General features: G+C 49.5%; 2 protein-coding genes across 2 annotated transcripts in view; one reads left to right on the forward strand and one right to left on the reverse strand.

Annotated features, from left to right (window-relative positions):
• TG (thyroglobulin) overlaps positions 1–16915 on the reverse strand; it is a gene marked incomplete at its 5' end in the record, with an annotated part of 244264 nt that overhangs the window by 49419 nt on the left and 177930 nt on the right. The window lies entirely within an intron of this gene.
• SLA (Src like adaptor) overlaps positions 5324–16915 on the forward strand; it is a 34155-nt gene continuing 22563 nt past the window's right edge. Inside the window, exon 1 of the mRNA XM_080800606.1 lies at positions 5324–6586. The gene's annotated coding sequence lies outside the window, so the exon portion shown is untranslated. The remainder of the gene's footprint in view (positions 6587–16915) is intronic.

Raw genomic sequence — 16915 nt, forward strand, 5'->3', positions numbered from 1 at the left:
AGGAGGCAGGATGACAAATGAGTGGCAGATCCCAAAGTTACTTCCATTTCCAGACAAGATGCAGCTGAAGTCTTCCCCATCATGAAAAACAAAATGAGAAGACACAAAACGAACATCCCAGCTGGTCCTGCCAAATGTCCCATTTTGATGGACAACTCTCATGTTCAAGGTTGAGCTGAATGTCACTCCTCCATCATGCCTTGGCTTCCCTGCAAGTGTGAGCCATTTCATCTGGTTTCCCTCATCTCTGGAGCTCCCACCATGCTGCCCTGTCATCAAGGTTCCTTCCAGGACCCTGTTTGATTCACACTGAGCTCCTGGGTGGCAGGGCACGTGTCACTGTCACCCTTGTCTCCCTAAAGCTTAGCCTCACAGCTGGCCAGAAGTTAATATTCATTTAATATAATTGTCATTTGAATAAATGAGTGGCTCAGTTAGGTCTAGGAAAAAAAAGAGGTTGTATATTGGTATACAAGAGGAAGTTTGTAAGGCAAGCAAAGTTACAAGCATGAACTTAGGAGCCACTCAGAGAACTTCCTGAGCTCTGAGAAACCCGGTGACCTCACAAAGCTGGGAAGAGGTAAGGTCTCTCCGGAGAAGTGGAGTTAGTGAGTTAGGTTGAGCAATGACAAAAGACAACAAGTCCGGTGAATCAACACTTTTGTGCAACTCATCACAGCAGTGTGCAGGGGGAAGAAAGCTTTCACTTTTCTCTCTCCTGAGAACACTGTTATGTCAAGAGGCCTCTCAGAGAAACACAGAGAATTGGATGACATGTGGGTCCCATGCCTGCTGGAGAATTCAGCCCATCCAGATGGACCACTTATCCATTTTTGGAGATGGTTCCAGAAATAGAAACAACTTCCATCTTTAGAGAAACAAGAGGGTCTGATGTCTCTCAGATGATGCCTATGGTTAGCTTACTATCTTCCCCAGAGGTAAAATTCAACATTCACAATTTATAGGCTTTTGATCAGAAGGCAGGTGCAGGACCTTCATTTATCCATTTAATTAGTGGATACTTATGGGTCATTTCTTTTGTGGTAGGCTCAGATGAGGATCAATAGTCACATGTTGGACCTTCACCTGCCTTCTCAACAGCATGCACCACTTTGAAGGGCAAGGGGGACATTCATGTATGTGCCTTGCACTGTGCTAGGTGGTCTGTACACATAGTTCTACAGACCTACAGTCCTGGGAAGGCAATAGGATTAATAACACCTGTGCAAGGTCTCGCATCTCCCAAATATCTTGAACTCCTTCTCTTGCTCTTGACTTCCATGTGCATGTGTCCTATTGCTGTGAGCAGTTATTACTCCAAGGCTAGTTCTGAGGAGGAAGCAATCATCTTTGGTTGGGGGAGGCTGGAAATATGTAAGAACAAGGTGAGCTCTGGGTTGGGCCTTGCATACGGGAGGTCATCCCACATAGGCAGGGGAAGGGCAGTGGCAAAGTTCATGGTGAAGAGGTGGGAGGCTTGTCTGATGTGCAGGGGGCCACATAAGGTTCTTATAATTCAAGGCCACATCGAGGCCTTGAATGGTAATGTCATGGGAGGGGATTAGAGAACAAATGTGACGAGCACTGAATGCCAGGAAAAGGGATGACATTGGTTCTGTGGGAAAGAGGAGTCTTCAGCAGGTACTGGAGGAAGACACAGGGCTGGAAAGGTGTGAGGGAAGCACTGGGACATGGGAAGCCCCTCTGGGGGGCAGCTAATAGTGACAGTGAGCTCACCTCCAGAAGTGATTGAGCTGGACCTGGATGGTGTCCCTCATCAGCTGGTTAAGGTAGACCAAGCAAGCTAAACACTAGGAACCTTGGTCTCTTCGGGTAACATACAGACTACTTAGGAGGAATAAATAGGTACCATAAACAGAGCCAAGTCTCTTTCCTGGCACTCCCCAAACATCAGTTCCCTCTGGCCCCTGAACACCACAGCACTCCCTGCCCCGTGATTTCCCCAACGGCCCTTCCTCCTGATCTTCACAATGGCGTCATTCTGGGCTCATTTCAAAATTCTCTTCCCAGGCAAGAGTTCCCCCTCCTGTCCCCATTCCTTCAGGTGCTTTCTAGGCCATTAGCTGTTCACATCGCTAACTCAACCCCCTAGAGCAGCATCTAACACACAGAAGGTGCTCAACAAATATTTGCTGAATGAACGTTTGAATGGATGAATGAGTCACTTACCCAGCTCTGGGAGGGGCATGAACTTGGTTCTGAGACAACTTTTAGTTTGCATGGGATCTTGAAGGTCATAGGGTTTAATCCTCTTAAATACAGAGGATCCCCTTGACAGTCTTACAGTACCAAGCATATGCTCATGCAGCTTCCCTACTAAATGGGCCAGCCTACACTTGACCATCTACACCGAGAGGGAGCTTATTAGTTCCCAAGGTTGCCTCTCTCGTCTTCGAACCTTTCATTTATGTGGAAAGAAGGAAAAATACATTTGAATAGAACCAGGAGTCTGCTAATTCTAGACCAAGCTGTAAACCATGGGGCTTACCCACCCCACTCTTGCCACATAGTACTGAGTCACCTTAACTTTCTAGGACCTGGAGCCCCTCTGCCCCCAAAGATGGAGAAATGGGCTTCTTGGTGCTTGGGCTGAGAAGCCTACCAGTCCCCCAACTGGGGAACATAGCACCTGACTCCTAACAACGTTAAGAACATGGTGAAACATTCCATTTCAGTAACGTGATGACCTCATACTTAATAGAGCAATCATCAGCCTGTGAGGGCGTCTTGCTAATCTGCCTGGGGCCATAGCCTGGGAACTAATAGCTACTTAACTGGAAAATCCTTCCAGAAGGCAGGTCTTTCTACACAGATAGACTTGAGCATCTTTCTGAGCCCTAAATTGGGGCCTCCTGACACACTGTTACTATTACTGGGCTGGAGCTGACCCTATACTTATACTTGAGGTCTTTGGTGGGGGCATCCCCTGCCAAGTATATTTATGTCTTTATCTCTCGTACTGACTCAGAACATCAGTGACCTTGAATGCCAACAATCCAATCTAGTCCCACCATCCTTAACACCAGGTGCCCATGTAACCAGGAGTCCACACCCCTATTGGGCTCCCACCCTATTGGCATCTTTCATATATTCCCTTGGGGATTTGACAGTGTGTCTTTTTCCTCCACAAGATCAGAAATTCCTTGAGGGCAGGGAGGGATGGAGCCCTACTCATGTCACATCTGAGGATTCCCTCCCTGTCTGTGTTCCCAAGGCAGGTTGGACACATAAGAACTTTGCAATTGATGACATGGATAGAACTAGAGGGTATTATGCTGAGCGAAATAAGTTAATCAGAGAAAGACAATTATCATATGATTTCCCTGATGTGAGGAAGTTGAGAGGCAACGTTGGGGGTTTGGGGAGTAGGAAAGGAATAAATGATACAGGATGGGATCGGGAGGGAGACAAACCATAAGAGACTCTTAATCTCACAAAACAAACTGAGGGTTGCTGGAGGGAGGAGGGGTGTGGAGAGGGTGGTGGGGTTATGGACACTGGGGAGGGTATGTGCTATGGTGAGTGCTGTGAAGTGTGTAAACCTGGTGATTCACAGACCTGTACCCCTGGGACTAATAATACATTATATGTTAATTAAAAAAAAAAAAGAACTTTGCAATTGTCATAAATTTTGCTAACCTGAGCAGCATTTGCAATTCATGAGAGAACATTTCCAGGTTGACCTACTCAGTGCTCCCATACCTCTGCAGGACAGCTGTAATCCAGTGGTTCTCAGGGGCACTTTTGCTCCCTAGGGCACAATGATGATGCCTGGGACATCTTGGTGGTCATGACTTGGCAGAAGTCAGTGTTACAGTCATCAGGTAAGTAGGGGCCAGATGCTATTGAATATCCAATAGTGCACAGCACAGCTTCCCCCTCCACTCCCAGCCCCCCACCCTTTGCCACTTACACACACAGCAAAGAACGGCCTGGCCAGAATGTCCATAGGGCCAAGGTTGAAAACCCACTGGGAAACTGGAAACAGGGGTCTAAAGTTGGGGTCACTTGCAGACACTTGTACCTAGGCGCTTGGCTGACCTGGCTTCACCCCTGCTCTTGCTGATAATGACCTAGGCTCCCACCTCTGTACCCCACAGCTTAAGCCACAGGTCAGCTCCCATGCAGCAGAGTTGGTGGTTTTAGGAACATATTCTCAATCTCCCTCTGTTTCCTGGCAGCTACCCCCAAAATGAGAAGGAGATGAAGAAACAGCAAAGCCAGGGGAAGTTAGCGGCAACCCCTCCCCCCCCCCCCCCCGCCCCGCACCCCCATCACAGAATGACCCACCAGAAACAGGCAGAGCCGATATTCCAATCCTGGCCACCAGGGGCTCCAAATCCTGCACTTCTCTGTGGCAGCTTCTCTTCATGGACTGTGTTCTCTAATGGAGACCCTTCTGTGGTCCCCCATACATCTGTCATCTGCCTCTGCCATCAGACTTGGAGCTTCCCCGAACCCTAAATCCTCTGCCAAGCCACAAGTTCCTCCTGCTCCTCTCAACCTGGCTGGTCCCAGGCCAGGTCTCATCTAATGGTACCTTCACTGACAGGCCTTCCCCCGACCGCTGGCCACTTGTGGGAAGTAGCCCCCTCCCACACTTCTCTTACTCCTCCGAGTGAATGGGGGGGGGGGACTCCACTTTGGCTTAACTTCTGCTCCTCTGTTCTTCCCCATCGGAATCTTTCTCAAAATTTCCTTTCTGCCTTCCTGGGCTGCCTATCCAGAGAATGGGTATTTTCACAAGTTGCTTAAGGAAGCACTATCTAGTACGGAGTTCAAGTTTAGAAGTGGCCCTGATGTTTTCAATAGATTTGACAAGTGCACTGAGTGAGGTTTCTAAATGACTGTCCCTGGGTGGCCATGACTGCTGGATGGGAGCCGCGTGTCATCAGTCCTGAACACTGGTCCTGGTTCTGTGATGGGGCCAGGAATGGGATTCTGGGAAAGTCATTGGACACTCTGTCCCATCATCTTTTTGAAGTGGGGGGGGCCAGCTGGGGCTCTTGGAGGGCCGTCCCAGCCCCAGCAGGTAATTCACTGGCAGTCCTACCACCAACAGCCCTTAGTCCCCATGTGCCTGAGCTTTCCCACACACCATGGAAAGGCACATATACTGTGAATGGGGACACACATACTATGAATGGGGAGCTATATACTATTATTTTCTAAATGTTAAACCCATCAGAAAGTTGAAATAGTACAAGGCACATATGTCCTTCACCTAGATTCAGCAAATGTCAGCATTTTGCCACATTTGCTTTCTGCCTCTCTCATTGTCTTTTTTTTTTTTTTTAGACTTTACTTTTTATTTATTTGACAGAGAGAGAGAGAGCACAAGCAGGGGGAGTGGCAGGGAGAGGGAGAAGGAGGCTCCCGCTGAGCAAGGAGCCTTGTGTGGGACTCAATCCCAGGACTCTGGGATCATGACCTAAACTGAAGACAGACGCTTAATGACTGAGCCACCCAGGGGCCCTCGACTTTTTCTTGATTTATTTTTATTTACATTTACATATTATGGTTTTTTTCTTTTAGCGAACCATTTGAAAGTTGCAGACATCATGACATTTGACTTCCGGATACATCAGCATGTATCTCCTTAAAAACCAGTACATCTTCCCACATAACTGCAGTGTCATTGTCATGGCCCGTAAAGTTAACATTGACACAATATTATCTACAGTGCAGTATCTGTGTGAATACCCCTCACCCCCATCCCAAGAATGTTCTTTCTAGGTCTTTCCCCTCAATCCAGGAGCCAGCCAAGCATCCCACACGGCACCCAGTCACCACGTTTTCTTAGTCATTTTTAATCTAGAACCTGCAGGGAGACTGACTACATTTCATATCCTTTCTAGTTTCTTCTGGTTGTAGCACAGCAGAGGGGTTGCCTGTCTTGCCCCAGAAGGCTGATGGGTAGCTTCTTTCTGTAGTGGGTTTGATGCCTACTATTTCATACCTCTGCCAATTAAACCCTGTCTGTGGCAGAGCCTGGGCAGAAGCTCTGCTCCAGAGGCCCCTTCACAGGGACAAAAAAAGCAATAATAACCAGGACGCTGAGAAAAGACAAGCTGCAGGCCTGAGCGCCAGCCTCCTTGGACACAGTGAGCTCTGGGGATGTGTGAGAGCAGCTTCTCAGCCTCCCCTGCCTCTTAAATGAGAGAAGAAGGCCCCAGCCTCTGAGAGCCTGAGCACGGCCCAGGCATTTAGAATCAAGTTGCACACATCCCCAAACACTTTGTAAAAAATAAATAAATAAATAAAAATTAATAATGCCACGGTCTTCCCTGTCCTTACAGAGAGAAGCCTACTCAGAGTGGTTACTAAAAACAGGAACCTGCTCTTCTGCAAGTCCCGCGCGCCTTCCTCATTTCTAGCAGAGGAAGTGTGTGGCCGGTGTAGCAACTGCTGTTCTTCTTGATAGCCTGGGTTTCTCTGCACCCGCAGAGGCCTGGCCACCTGCTCACTGTGCTGGAGCAGCAGCAGCTGATGGAGAGACGGTGACGGCGTTCCCGGCGGGTCCTCCGTAGCTACTCCCAGGGGAGATCATGCCCAGCTTTTGAAGGTATCATAGGGGACATGGCAGGGGCCGGGCGGGGAGGAACCTCAGACTCCTAGACCCACAGCTGGCAGAGCACTGACTTTCTGGGGACAGGAAAGCACTCTGTGAGAACAGGCAGGGCCATGTCTCCAGGGAGGCCGACACCTGACCCAGAGCCCAGCACAGGGCAGCTGTCCAGTGAATACTTGATGCAGAATTACATATGGCAAGACAGGCTGGGGATCCTGGGGCCTGGGCCACTCCTGCCAGAGGAGATTTTCTAGCTACGGAGCAATAGTCTGGCACATAGCAGGCTTCATACTAAGGGCAGCTCCTGCTTGCTCTCGGTGTTCCCAGCTATATGACCTTGGGCAAGACATCTAAACCTCTCCAGGCCTTCATTTTCTCCTCTGTAAGGTGGGAAGAAAAAGTACCCAGCTCAATAGGTATTGGGCAGATGAAATGAGCTAACATATGCAAAGTACCCAGGCCAATTTCAGACACATAGTAGGGATTCAATAAATGCTATCAGCAGGGAATCATGACATCTAAAATGTGCAAAGAGCCCAGGTAGGCTGACCGATCACAGTAGTGCTTCTAGGAGTTTGGGTGGTGGATCCTCGGGCAGATGCCGGTGCTAACCAACAGTGATAAGCAACAACAAACAGAGAAGGTACCGGGGGTACCGGTACCGGGGGGAGGATTAAAGGAAAGCCAATTAGGTGAGGTCTATAAACTCTGAAAATATAGGAGGTTAGAGGAGATTTTGGAGAGCTGGAATTCCCTAAGGAATACGGCATACTCCACATTCTCCAAGGTGCCAACACATCCAGAGAGCTTAATGCCAGGAAAATGACCTGGGCTTTGGCCTCAAAATGTCCTAAATTGGGGCCATGTGTGTAGGTGCAATGGGCTGGTGATGAGTGGCCATGCTGAGTGGCGGGGGAGGGTCGCTGCGCAGAGAGTTATTTTCCTGCAGTCCTCGCAACAATCCCGCAAGTTTATGATTACTACGTGCTTTTGACAAATGAGAAAATGAGGCTCAGAGAGGGTGAGTAATTTGTGTAAGTCATACAGCTGGTGAGAGGCTCTAAGGGCTCCGAGGGCTGAGGTGGGGGAGGGGAGAGTCTCCGATACAGCAAGTGCATGAAGGACAAAAGTGTGTACCAAACCAGTGCTCTTTATTTTAAGAGAAATATATCCCATAGTCTGCAAATTCTGTGATTTGCTATGAGACGCTGAGCCATCAACCTCTAAGCTGGGCTATGGTCCTTTTAAAACTGGCGAAGTAATAAGCCCAAATCAAAGTTCCAGCAACATCCTTTGCAAATGATTTTATCCAGCTAGAAGAATGGTATTCAAAAGTGTTAAATGCGTCCTGAAAAGTATAATCATAATATTAAAAACTTATGAAATAGATCAAAATCTATTTAGACTTCTGTGTCTTAAACAGATCTTAGAATCAGGGCAGCAAATTGGTTTCATGGAAAGTCACTGGTGTCATCAGCTCTACCTGCGTCAACACTCTGGGTCAGCCGCCAAGGAGCTATGTGACTCTGAACATGCCCCTTTGCCTCTCTGAGTCTTATTTTCCTTTGCATAAAAAGACCTTGTACGTTTGTAAGAAGTTTAAATTATATGTCATATATAGGAGATGGTAAGTACTAAGCAGCAGCTAGTGATAGCATTCCTGACCCAGACAAGGAGAGGACATCCGCTTCCTCAGCCCCAGGTAACAGGTAACAGACAGCATTACATACAACGAATCAAATCGTACAGCTACAGAGCAGGACGCTCCTTGATTTTTCTTAATGCTTATTTTGGCTAGTTTCTCCATATGATGCAGCTGTAACAGATATGGTTCCCCCCCTTGAGTTTTGGGACCTGCCATTGTCTTACCAAGGTGAAGGTCTCTTTTTTAAGACTTAGTAAGTCTCCATTGTGGTAAAACCTAATCAGCTTCGTGCATTCATAAAGGGTACTGTTTGTTTTTTTTTTTTTTTCAGTTTTCGTTGCACATTCAGCAAGAATTTATTTCCCCCAGATCTGACAGAGGCTAGAGCTTAAAATTCTCATTAAGCCTTTCCAGCATGTCAGGCCAGACTCTTTAGTTCTTGTCAGCAAGCTGAGTGTGGCCCTGTGAGTACAGCTATCCATTCCTCCTTCCCTCCCTTCCCTTAATAAATATGCATTGAGGCCATACCATGTGACCGACTTCCTCCCTCGCAGCTCCCCAGGCTTTCCGAAGGAAATAAGTACCCTGGGTCCAAACCACTTCCTCCCATCTGAGAACCACCAAGGGAGGGGGCTTATTTCATTAGGGTAACTGAGCTACAGACAGAAACCCTAGGGCCTCGAAGTTTCAGCGGCTCCCTTTTGTTGTCAAACAGCTTTGCAAAATCATACTTTCCTCCATGGCACTGGCCAGGCAGCAGGGACCGTGGCTGGAGGCCTTGGGGTGTGGCAGGTGGGGCAGGGGGAACAGCGTCAGGAGAAAGGAGCAAAAGTACAGTCTAGCCGCGCCGGGCTGTTCCAGGCACTTTAAAGACGACCCCTTCAGGACCTCAACTGAATGAAATGAATGCTTACTGTGTGCCAGCCACCAGCTAGGTAACATGGTTTTGCTGTTGCTGTTGGTTTTCATTGAGGAATATCCTAGACAGCGACCATGTTCTCAGGAAGTTTACAGCTGGGGTGGGGTTAGGTAAGACACACTGAGAGAAACAAATGCCTTATGATGTGTGCCACGAAGGGAACAGACAGGGCCCAGGACAGAGAGCAGGGTGAAGCTCATGCAATGTAATTCTCGCGTTATCCTGGGCAGTAGCCATGCCCTTCCCAATTTGCAGACTTGCCAGTTTCTCCACTCCTTCCCTCCCCCCAGCCATGGCCTCCAAGTCACAGGGACAATCACTTGTTCCTCACACCCTCTGATGGCAAACTCCCAGCATCCGGAATGTCAGACTCACTTCTTGATCTAGGCTCTATCAACACACCTCTGGGTCCATCTGCGGAATGCCCATTACGTACCTGACTCTCTACCACCCCAAAAAGAGAGCAACGCCATAATCTTCTCATAAGAAAGGATGCATTCAGCTTTGTACAATCCTTCGTCCATTCCCTGATGCTTAGGAGCACACAGTTCAGAGCCTCGCTCTAGAGCCAGATGCCTGGATTCAAATCCTGCCTCCACCTCTTACCAACTGGGTGGCCTCCAACAGGTTTTAGAAATGCCCTGGCTTTGGTTTCCCCAGTTATACAAAAGGCATAATGATAACGATGTGTCCTACATAGATTTGTTCTGAGAGTCAAATGGAGAGTACCGCTGAAACACTTCTGCAACACACAGTAAGCTCCTGTCTTTCTTCTGTTGCCATATACTCGGCCCTGTGGGGAGCTGGCATGGATCTGTGATGAACCCAGGGAGCCCTCCATCTGGTCTACCTGCTATCTGCAGGGGAGCAAACTGACACCCAAAGAAGGAAAGTGGCTTGCCCCAAGTCTCTGAGAGGTTAGTCGGGCCCACTGTGGTTCTAAAGATGCAATGTGTGAGAAGTAAAAATTAAGAAAAATTAAGGAGGGGAATGGGGTTAACTCGCCCACATCCCAGGGCTGGAATCACCCATTCAAATGATTTGATGACTCGACGTTGACAGCTTACCCTCGGTGCCTGCGGGCTCAGAGCAGAGGGGCAGGGGTGTGAGGGGAGAGCCAGACAGCTGGCTCTTTGGCTGGCCACTATCCATGAGCAGCACTGGCTTCATGACAGTCAGAAGCAAGGGGACTTGAGGACCTGGGCAGGTAACATGCAGATTCCTAGGCCTGTGTGCTTCTCTGGCTTCCACGGCAATGCTAACTCTCAGAGTGTATGTTAAAAGATTAAAAACGTTATTGTTCTGGGATGAGGGTGGTGGAAGGAATCAGAGTTGGTAGTCAGAAGAATCAGGGTTTGAAAGTTGGCACCACCACTGAATGAGCTGTGTGACCCTGAGCAAGTGACTCAACCTCTCTGAGACTCTATTTCCTGTACAAAATGGCAAGCTCTTTGGGGCATCAGATGAGCCAGTGTCGTTCAAATACCTAACTGAGACCTTCCATGTAGTGGGTGCTTCTAGCGATAACGACGGGGATGTCTTCAGGTACCTGTTCCAAATAAGAACAATTGTCAGAAGAAAGTCTCTTCCTGCCACAGGTGTCTGGAACCAGGGGCATACTGGCTTGTGAGGGCCCGCCGCACCCATCTCTTAACTCCACATTTGGTGAGGTCACATTGCAAACTTGAGATCAGCCACAGTGGGAATATTTACACCATGGAAGTAATGAAACCCAACCAAGTAGAGTCCCCCTCCCCCCACCATCACTGTTACAATTTACTAGGTCACAACTCACCCACTCTCTCTCTCCACTGCACATTGTTTTTCCACTTTCCACCTATCCCGTTTTGTTTCCCCCTTGGAATAGCTTCTTTGTTCCAGCCATGAGTAAAACCAGATCTGACCACTGTCTTTACTTAACAGCCATTCCTTGAACAATCACACAAGTAACCATTACAATTATAATTCACTTAAAAGGCAATGCAAGGTTCCTGGGGAGGTGGAAAAAAGAAAAAAAAAAAAAGTATCTCAGAGTTCACCACCCCCCATAGCACATGCAAATATCCTGGGGTCTCTGTAGGAAGACCGGTGTCCCAGTCCCACTAGGGGAACGGTCTGAGCACCCCGGGGTAGGACCCTCATGTCTGTGCTGTGACGAGTGATCCCCAGTGAGGGGCAAGGATACTGGAGCAGGCGGCTCAGCATATGCAAATGATGTGATTAGCAACCTATCAATTTCCATCTCATGCGATAAGGTTATGAGCCACACAGTTGATTCATGTTTGTGAATAAAATCCCAAGTAAGTCTTGCTGTGAAATGTGATATATAGGAAACAAGTCACTAACTTTACGTCCCTGGGCCCACGTATCCAGGCGACCTCTCGTGTCTGCACGCAAATCTGCCTCAACCCCCTCCTTCTGATGAAACCTGTATTTCCCAAGTAGCCAGATTTGGAAGGAAAAGAAAAACCTTGTTCGTATTTATAGTTTTCCCATTCTGTGTAGTTGTGTATCTGTGTAATCTGATACCAAATATGTGTCTTTACCACTTTTCTTTTCGCTGCCAGTGTTTAGGATGTCATCTTGGGTTATATATATATATATTTACATCAGCCTCTGTGCATGAAAAGCTGATCTAGAAAAGAAACAAATGAGAGGAGGGACTTTCTTCTTTTTACTCAATGAAATACTAAAGCCGAGTCAGGACTGACTTTCGGGCCGTCTCGCCATGCGGGACACCACATCGCACAGACAGCCACCAGGTCTGGGCCCCGAGGCCCTTGCTTACTTGTGGCAAGGCCCCTGTCAGCAGACAGGGGGGCCACACAGAGCCCACGGTGTGCACATCTTGTAAAACCTCCTCTCCCTAATCCTTCCTTGTGAAACCCCAGCAAGGCATTGGTGGCTATGCCCACGTTTTAAATGAAAACAAACAAATGACAGAAAGAGGCTTAGTGGAGTAATAAGGAGTGAGACTGAAATTTGCTTCAGCACCAACTGACCCCACATCAGGCTTCTTCCCAATGCATCCTGAAATGAGCATAAAATGTTTTGTAGGATGTATCTATCCCTGTCTTAGGGTAAAGTGAGACTCCCTACCAGCCTAATAATATAGGCGATTCCTTTCCGGGCACGCAGGTGCAGAAGGTGCCAGAACACAGGCTCATGGACATGGAGGTTGGGCAGAACAGTAGACAGAGTGCCGGACAGGGAGTCATGGCCCTTGTCCAAGCTTCCTGAGTGACCCTGAGCAGGTTGCTTGCCCTCTCTGAGCCTTTTCTTTGTAATACGAAGGCAGGGAACTGCTATTTTTTAATTGGTGCTTTATATATCCTGGGATCGGGTTGTCCCATCAGGAGGAGTAGAGCGGCAGGAGCGCTGAACCCCGAGTCCCCAACCAGCAGCTTGCTTTGATCGATTTTACACATTAAGCTTCTAGGGAAACTCTTAAAACAGGTTTCAACCAACAGGTTTGGAATATCTTGGATGAGAGGATACCAAGGTCTCCTCCAAATGGCAATTGAAAGCCTCTGGTTTTGAGTCGGGCAGGAGGAGGGAGAGGGAGCGTGCGTGTACTTTTCTGAGCTGGCTACAGGCCCTGCTCAGGGCCCCAGGAGCCCCAGGAACAGAGAACAGGGTAGGGTTGGGTGGGGGTAAGGGGGACAGGCTGTGGCTGCACCTGCCCCGAGAGGAGAGCAGGGAACAATGTGGGTCACGGGGCAGGTGTGCCTGTTGGGTGAGGTCAGGATGTGGTGGGGTGCCCCCCCGGATATCCTGCGAGATCCTTGGGAGGGAAACCAGCCCACACCGAGCTCCCGTTCCAGCTCCTCTCGTTCCTGCTGCATAGCACAAGACCGCCAGCAGTACCGAGCAAGTCCCAAGTCAACTGGGCGGGAACCTGGCACCAGTCACAGGAACGGGCCACTGAGGCAAAAGGGCCATGAGCCATCATCCATCCCAACCCTTGTCCCATCATATTTCAGAACGCTGAGATCCCAATAAGGTGAAGAGACTTGCTCAAGCTTGCAAGCAGTTAGCTGGGCCCCCCAGTAGCACCAAGAGATCCAGCTTGGGGAAGCTTATAGCTTTTTGATTGTATCAAACCTATCCCTGCTTCAGATGGAACCTGTAATCCAATCCTTAAAACAAACCTGCAGGACACGTATTTGTATCCCGTGTGTGTGTGTGTGTGTGTGTGTGTGTGTGTGTGTGTGTGTGTTTAAAAATCAAGGCTCAGAGAGTGCGATAACTTGCCAAAGGACACACAGCCAGGAGGCTGGGAGCTGGAATCCTAACTCGGGTTTTCCTGCCTTGAAAAACCCTTTCAAGTCTTCCTTACTCTGTCCAAGGTCTGGTTTTGGTTGTAAAAGCAATTCATGCATATGGGAGAACATCTGGAGATTTTAGAAAGGTGTAAAATAGAAATGGGTGTGTTTACCTTATAAAATCGCTACTCAGAGAGAGCCCTTGCAAACATCTTGGAAATAATTTCCTTTCGTATTTTTCTATACATAGATGCGTACACATTTTATTTTTTTATAAAATTGAGATGGTGTCAGCTATTTTTTCTTGTTTCTGTTTCCTCCCCCTCCGCCCCCCGCAGAGCATTTATCAGTTCTTTTCACACCCTGAGAGGGTGGAAAGCACTCCATGTGATTCACTCTGGCTCTTTTGACCACAGCAAGTAACCTAAGAGCTGAGGCCTGAGCTCACCTTCCCTGCCTCTCTCTCTCCTGTCCCTTCTGCTCCCCTCCAGCCAGATCCCCAGACGTGGGTTCCAAACATTGCCACCTGACCTGCCAGAGACCCTTCCAGACCTCCCTGCCCCTCGTATTAAAGTCTCCTCCCAAAGTTTATGGTCTCAAAAGTTTACTTTGAGAGCCCTAAAAAAAAATCATTTCTCTCTGCACCAAAGGGCAGGAAAGCAACATTTCATGGAGGCTGTGAGCTCAGCAATTAGAATCTGACAGAGCTGCCTTGGGGGCCAGACATCCCTCCTACCAGTCGTATAACCTTGGGCAAGTTACAAAATTTATCTCACCTCTCAAAGGGAGTTGTTGTGAGAGACAAGGGTATGATGGCTAGAAAATGCTTCGCCGGGTGCTGGGCACAGAGTAAGGGCTGATCAGCTACGGTGGGAGTGGCGTTCCCAGGGACTACTGCCGCCTTTGGGGTCCCGGTGTGGTGGACGGTGAGGGGCCCCCCTGGGGGCATCACACTTCCACGCCTTAGAAGCCGGTGGACTTACAGCCACTCTTTGTGGGGGAACTTGCTAAGCCGAAACGGAAGGCTGCATCCCTAAGTAGATTTCTATATTAATTCAACCATGTCATCCAGGTTCTCCAACTGTTCCTGGTTTTATTACAAAGCCCAGACCCATCTTCCCACAGCTGGGGTCCCTCAACCCTCTGCCTTCAATGCATTGTGTGGGGTTCAGGCTACTCGCCCTTCCAACAGCGAGGCCCCGGCATTAGAAGCCCAAAGTGGATAGAGCACACAGAAGGGTCCCAGGACACCATCTGGGGGTGGAAGGTTCTCAGAAGCCTGCCCCCTGTATTGTTAAGATAATGCGGAACCCACAATGAAATGCTCCTTGATTTGGTCACATAGAAACCTAGCCAGAGACAGCCTGTGCTGGCCAGCACCTCCCACACCCCCAGGGGTAACTCCCTGCAGCCATGGGACCTCTCCATGCCCTGCATCGGCACTGCCCAGGGGTCCTACGTGATCTTCCCTCCTCCCTGGAGAGAGGCAGTGGCACGGTCCCCAGGAAAGGACAGCAGACATGGGCACCAAAGTCAGGAGAGGTAGGTGTGCCTCCTGCTGCCCTACCCCACACCTTTCCAGCTCTCCGAGTGTGAACAGATGAGCTCACAGCTGACCTCCACACCAAGAAGGGGGAGGGGGAAGTCGGCCTCCCAGGGAGGTGGGGGGTGGAAGGCCATTGCCCACCAGAAGATGGAACACATTGGAACAGCTTTCCCTTGACCCTGAAGAAGATGAAGTCAGGGTTTGGATTCTGCCATGGGACCTGATAAGAAAAGCGATGATCGTCCTTCTAATAATTGTCCTCAAAAACGCGCCGAGTCTTGATTCCTAGAATTAAAAGGGGCGAAGCGGCTCTGTCTTTGGAGACCATCTTTTTCACTCCTCTCATTTTTCAGAAGAGTCAACTTAGGCCCAAGTTCATGGCAAGAAAACAGGATTGGTCCAAAGACTCGGGGGAAGCTAAGAGGCAAATACCAGCTCTGATCCCTGACATCACGAGGGAAAGGGAGAAAGAAACCAAATGTTCCGATCTAATGTTAATTAACTCATTTCTCTTTTGCCCTTTCTTTATTGTTCCTAGAAGCAATTATGTGTCTCCTACCCTCTCTCCCAACTCTAGCCCCTGCATAAAACTGTCACAGATTAAATCAGATTCCTCACAGCCATTTCATTAGGGAGACTCTGGCTCTTGGTCTCCGGGGGCATTTTTACTCTGCTCAAATGAAAGCCTCTCGCAGATAAGTTAACTCCTTCCTGGAGATCACAGGAAGCCAGCAAGCAGACCACTCAGGGCTGTCGAGACCTTTCTCTGAACAGCGCGGGATACGGTGGGCTGGCGCGTGCGTGCCGACCCGAGACCAGAGAGACGAGAGTGCGAGGAACAGGGCAGAGGGAGTGTGTCAGACCTTGCTCGAGTCACCACCCTGGGTATGTTTCTTTTCTGGGATGGACCTCAGTTTTCCCACCTGCAAAATGCAAACCTTGAGCCTTTCTTTTTCCCGTCCCCGATTCCACGAACTCCCCCAAATCACACGCGGGCTTGAGAAGAGTTACAGAGCTGCTGGGAGGGACTGAAGTCAGAATTCACTTGCGTAGATAACAAAGTCTTCTTTCCCCAAGACTTTTCTGGAGCTGTGGCATGAAGAAAGGAAAGAGTGGGAGGTGAAGGCTGGAGGCTGTGGCCCAGAAGGGGCTCTGGAGGGGAAGGTGGAGCGGGAGGGCCGGGCCGGTGGAATGTCTGCGAGCTGGGGTTGACACCCAACATGCGGCCGGGGTTCAAAGTACAATCCCTGGTGTTTAACTGATGCTCTGTGCAAGAGTCAGTCCGCAGGGAGCAGAACGGCATAGCTGGGAGTCAAGTGACTGTGCCGTGCACTGTGGCGTGGGGACATATGGGAGAGGAAAGGGACGAGGACAGCAGGCATGTTTCAGAGTCAGCCCCAGACAGGACGCCTGTCAAGACATCTCCCCAGCCTGTCCTGAGAGCTTCTCCAGGCCTTGGTAATGACACTCAGGTCTCATTACACTCAGGTGAAGGTCCAGGGTGGCTGAGGGGCTCCAGAAAGCACGGGGAGCATAACGGAGGCGGCAGAGGCCTCTGCGGGACATCTCTGCACAGCCCACAGGGGCTCTGTGGTGGGGGACAGCCAACTCCTCAGAGTCAGAGGTGACTTTCTTTGCTCCTTCCCTGGACCTAAGGTGGGGCCTCAGAGGTGGCACGCGGTCCCCGTCCGGTGGGTGGGACCACAGGGGCCTGCCTTTCTCCAGGTGCTGGCTCAGAGCCCAGGACCGAGTTGCAGGCAATGAGGCTCCCAGCCCCTCCACTGGCGTGGTTTTTTGAGGACTTTTTAGGAGCACATTTTCTGGAGTGCCTACACCAGCCACGGAGCTGGGGACAAGGGGCGATGCTGTTGAAACCAACCTGGCTTGCAGGAAGGGCCCTGCCAAGGTCAAAGGCATCCCTTCAGCTGTATGGGGCCAAGGGAGAGGG

Source organism: Martes martes, assembly GCF_963455335.1.
Source record: "Martes martes genome assembly, chromosome: 4".
Lineage (NCBI taxonomy): Eukaryota > Metazoa > Chordata > Mammalia > Carnivora > Mustelidae > Martes > Martes martes.